The 5585-nt window shown below is 34.3% G+C and overlaps 1 non-coding gene across 1 annotated transcript; it reads right to left on the bottom strand.

Moving 5' to 3' along the window:
- Positions 1 to 5004: 5004 nt before the first annotated feature.
- Positions 5005 to 5107, bottom strand: LOC124974231 (U6 spliceosomal RNA). The gene has a single exon (XR_007106768.1). It is a non-coding gene; the product is annotated as a U6 spliceosomal RNA (small nuclear RNA).
- Positions 5108 to 5585: the final 478 nt, after the last annotated feature.

Genomic DNA, 5585 nt, shown 5'->3' on the forward strand with positions numbered 1-5585 from the left:
GCCTGCCCTTTTATTTATTTATTTTTTTTTGGTTGTTTAATGGAAGAGTTAGGTTTATTTTTTCTAATATTCTATTGATTAGATTTGAGAAGTTCTAAATGTCAATTTATTTTTTTCTTGGGTCATTTTATACTTTTGACTTAACCAGAGAGAGGGGTATGAAATAGTATAGATCATTAATAAAATTTTTTTTACTGATATAAACCTGTATGCAGTTTTTATGTACCTATGGCATAATAAGTCATTTTATTTCTGCCTTACTAAAGCAATTAGGTGTAAAACTATACACATATGTAGTGTGTATGTTGACTTTGAAGAGTCCTTATATCAATGAAATAGATTAATTTTGTCAATTTGAAGAGCTAAATTTACTTTAAATACTAATGTCAGTTATGAATGTCAGAATCAATAAGGTGTTTATGGGAAGATTTATTTACCTTTTTCCTGTTTCTTCTTTAATTTTAGCCAATGTATTTGTTAAAATTTGTACAAATTTATCTTTCCAAACCTACCCATTGTGAAAGAGATCATGCTCCTTCACCAATGATGCCAGGTGAAGATTTATGTTTAGTAAATACCCTACTATTGCTCAACTCTGATCTACTTCTATTTTCAAAGCTGCTCTGCTCCATTTTATGTTTACATAACAAACACAGGCATTAAAGAACGTGAAGAACAAATTCAGACTCAGCATCAGAAAACTTTTATAGGAAAAATTCCAATTATGTTGCATTCAGCTTACTGCCTGTTGAATGGCTTAACAGATCATGTTCTTTGTGAGTTAAATGAATGCCCTTTGGATCCTGGTGACTATTTTTTATTAGTGGATCTGAAAAAGTGTAGTAACATTATTTTAAAACATTACAAAATGATAGTTAAAATTTAAATTATTAAATTTGAAATGAAAAAGTAGACTTTCATACAGGGTAACCAGAAACTGAATTTAGAATTATTATTATTTATGGTGTGACAACTAAACTTAAGCTTTATTTAGATGAATATAATATGAACTAGCATTTCATCATTTGTTAGAGTTATATATTTTTACAAAGCATTTAATGCAAAATGGAGTTTGCAAAATTTAATAATTGTTGTTTCTCTGTGAACCTTTATGATCAAGTTAAATTAAGGTGCACATTTCACTTTTTGTACTTCAATAAACTTATGCATGCAAGCTGTTGTTGCAGGAACTTATGTCTATGAGCATTGCACCTTGAATGATGAGTATTTAGATCTTTAAAGGATTCTGAACCAGATTCTTGTAAATGTCCTTTTCTTGCTGGGCACAGTGGTACAGGACCATAATCTTAGCAATGTGGGAGACTGAGGCAGGAGAATGGCAAGATCAAAGTCAACCTCAATAATTTAATAAGACTCTATCTATAAATAAATAAATGAATAAAAAGAACTGGTGATATACCTCAATGGTGGAGTACCCCTGGATTTTATCCATAGTACCAGGAAAAATAACAAAAAACCTGTCTTATTTCTATGATGTAGCTTTAAAAGAATGACAATGTATTGAGTTGTGATAGAAAGCATTTTATTTGTTTTTTTTAATGATATGCACACTTTTCTTCTGTAAATAGACAATAAAGTCTTCTAGATAGTCCTGATGTATTGTCTTTAATTGGTATTTCCCTGTGTTAAAAAATAAGTGAATATAAATAAAGCATTAGTGGATTGGATTACAGAAATTTGTTACTAGGCAAGAAAAGGGTTGTAGTTATCTGTGATTACATTTAGTTATTGTTGAGTAATATATATTTTAGGTTTATAGTTCAGCACCCTCACCTGTTAAAAAGATAACAATTAGTTACATTTATGGATATGGTTGACTTTCTGATTAGCAATTAGTTCAGTGTTACAGATAAATAAAGATGCTAAAATTCAGGAATAAAGGGTAGGGCATGGTGATGTGCACTTGCATCCTACTCCCAGCTACTTTGGAGGTTGCAACAGGAAGGTCTTTTGAACCCTGGTGTACAAGGCCAGCCTGGGAAACATAGCAAGACCCTATCTCTTTAAGAAAGCAAAACAAAAACTTTGGGATAAAGGATAAATGGGTAATAGTATAAATGACATGCTGAAGTCCTCTGAGAAATTTCAGCTATACAATATTAGATATGGAAGATAGTTCTGCTGTATTGTTCTATGTACAAAAGAGCACCTTATTATAGTCCTGGAAGAGGACATCTCACAAACACCAGGATGAGGTTCAGCAAGGCTAAGGACCAGTTCTCATTCAAAAATGCCATGTAGGTAGAAAAACTTGTGGGAAATAGAAGCCATTCCAGTCAGGTTTGAGTTTTGACTCTACATGAAACATAAGTTGAAAGCCTCTAAATCATAATATTGGCCTTTGTCAGCCATCCAAATACTCATTTGGAACCATGTAATCTACATTTTTATGGCATACTTAATGCCTTTGGAGATTCCTGACTTTACTGAATTTTTATTAATAGTTGTTTTTGGTGCTTTGATTCTTGGTTCAGTTTATTAAGCAAAAGCACTAGTCACTGTTTTGAGTGGCTGTGAGATTCATTACATACCTTTTTCATTGGTATTTCATGTAAGCATCAGCCACTGTAATTTTTTCTGAAGTGGAAGATTGTCCTTGGGAATTGGGCGCATGGCACTCATATTCTCCAGCATCTTCCTTACTTAGGGGAGATAACTGTGGAGGAAAGAAGCATCTTTATTTCCTCTGGTAGTGTTTTATTTTTTTCCCTAGTACATTCCATGACATCATAATTTCCTAAGATGACTAAGGGAGTTGTAGCAAAGACATTGCCAGAAGTAGTGCAAATTCTGTACTGGGAGACTTACCATCTGTTGAGAGGATTCATACTCTGAGGAAATGTCACAGGTAATTTTTTTAATTTAATTTTTTATATAAACACAATATATTTTTTATTTACTTATTTTATGTGGTGCTGAGGATCAAAACCCAGTGTTTGACAACAGCTAGGCAAGTGCTCTATCACTGAGCTACAACCCCAGCCCTTGTGGTTAACTTTTGAAATATTGTCAAAGTTAAAAACTGAATAGGTGCACATGCCAGTTTGAGAAAAACCTTGATAGGTGATATTTTCTGAGTAATGTCTAATTATCAAAGTTCAAATAAAATATTTATTAATCACTAATCAAAATAATGCTTAGGTCATTTAGTTTCCCATGAGAATTTTGCTTTGAACTTTTAGGAAAAAAATTGAGTTCTTAGTAATTCATTGGTTGTTTCTAAAACATCCAACTTCACTTCCTTTAGTTCCCTTTGAATGGGACCAGTGACTATTTGGTCAGACTATTCCAAAGAGATGTGGAAAAGGAAGTACTTTCAGGCTGGCAGGACTTTGGGTACCTTTTCCAGGTCTGTGTGTGTCTAATACTAAGAAAAAAATTCTTGTCAGCTCTTGGTACTCACCAGCACCCAGCCAGTTACTTCATGCTTTTCTTGGCTACCCTGGGTCTCAATGGCCAGGTTGTCCTGGTCACCAGGCAAGATTTTTGTCCTTTGAACTCCATACTGACCACTTTGTGCCTGAAAAAACACAAGAGAAGTCAGTTCTCTGCATCAAAACATCAACTTGGAAATGGCTACATTGCTGGAATTGCACATGGTGGTCATCAGATGTTCTCATTGGGTTAAAACCAGCACTTTACCTACTTGTTTCATTTCCCCAAACATTTACAAAACATAGATCCTGTTATATTTCCTCTTTTCCCAATATTTACAAAACAGAGGTTTTCTTATATTTCCTTTATTTTGCTCTAAGCAGCATGTTTTAACCAAAACTATTGTACTTCTCTACAAGCTTGGGGAATGCACGAGGTTGGACTTTTCTGCCACTAGCTACTATCACTCACCCAGACCGTTAGAAATTCTCCTTAGTGCTGGGCCTTTCTTGTCCAACAGGCCATGTTATATTGACAAATTCTCACCCAGTGCTATTTTGATTCTTGGGGACCTTGGGGCTCTTTCTATAATAGCCTAATAAATGGATAAACAGTAGATTGAGTCCAAAGTAGTTCTATTACTTTGTTATGAGGGCTAAGTATTCATCAAATGATTTACAGAAGACCTGAGGTCAAAATGTCCTGCCAAATACATGGTGCTATCCTTGTTCTATTATGACAAAACTTGCTGCCCATTTCTGTGCATGTCATGAGGAGATTCAGAAGATGGGTTAAGAGTAATTCCGTTGGTTTAAGGTCAATAATGAATACCTTCCTTACTTTCCTCTTCATCTTAAAGTTCACTATATAAGCTTTGGAACAGAAGAAATTGTAGTCCCTCTATGTGTACTCCTTAGCAACTCAATTACAGAGTACAAAAAATTAAAGTTTAAAAAACATACAGGAAGCAATGTTTGTTCATTCTATTGTAGGTCTCTTTTAAGAACCAAGTGAGAGTTTATTGTTAGTATCTTTGTAGTTAGGAAGGATTTACAATTTCAGAGAGGTAGTTTCCATTTCATTTTCTTCTATGATAAAGCAATTGTTAATTTTTTAAAATGGAATTTTCTCACATTGACCATTAGAGAAAAAGAGATAATTCAATATCTTTCTCATATGAATGCTTTCGTCTTTATAGATGAAATTGATAACTGGTATGTTTTTCCTTTAGTTCTCCAAATAGCAGGCAGAAATGGTTTATGTTAGCAGGGTTTGAATTACTTACTTAAAAATGGTCTTGGGGCTGAGGGTAGAGCTCAGTGGTAGAGTGCTTGCTTCGCAGGTGCAATGACTGAGGTATGACCCACAGCACATGCAACACAACAGACACACACACACACACACACACACAAATAATGGATCTTAATAAGCTGGGATAAGTAGTAATTTGATTCAGTGGTTTAAGTAATATCTCTGGCTTTTAATTATGAAATCCCAGAATTGTACAAATTTTTGGTGGTGGATTTGTTTTTGAGAAATATCTTTATTTTAATGCTTTAGTAAAGTGAAGATAAAAAGCATGCATTTTCATCTTTTTATTAACTGATTAAAAATATGGAATGCTTCATGAATTTGTGTGTCATCCTTGCACAGGGCCATGCTGATCTCTGTAGCATTCCAATTTTAGTATATGTGCTGCCAAAGTAAGCACTTGTATAAAGGTTTTGTGCAGGACCAAAACAAAAACATAATAGCACAGATGTTCTGGATCTTAGCAACTGAATAGTTGATTCCTCCATTGCAAACCGGTGAGTATTGTCTTCTTCATGAAATTGCTGATGATATAAACCCATGAGCATACTCATCAGAAGGAGCTAAGCTATGAGTTCCTGTGAGTTGACTCACATCAAGGAACACCTCCTCTTAAGAGATGCAGGTGACTGGGGAAGCACTGCTAACTTTGACCACAGTTCCATGCTGAAAGTCTGATTGGAAAAGGTTTGCATGTCCAAGTTGTACTTTTTCAAATGTGCCATTTCAGTTGATGAAAAGAGGAGAAAAAGTTGAGACTAGGGAGGGTTGGCATATTTAAAAGAATTTTTTTTATTTTTATTTCTTTTTCCCTGAGTCACATGGGATTCAAACCACAGTCCTTCAGCATACTAGGCAAGTGCTCTACAAAATGACCT

This window comes from Sciurus carolinensis, unplaced genomic scaffold (genome assembly GCF_902686445.1).
Source record: "Sciurus carolinensis unplaced genomic scaffold, mSciCar1.2, whole genome shotgun sequence".
NCBI lineage: Eukaryota > Metazoa > Chordata > Mammalia > Rodentia > Sciuridae > Sciurus > Sciurus carolinensis.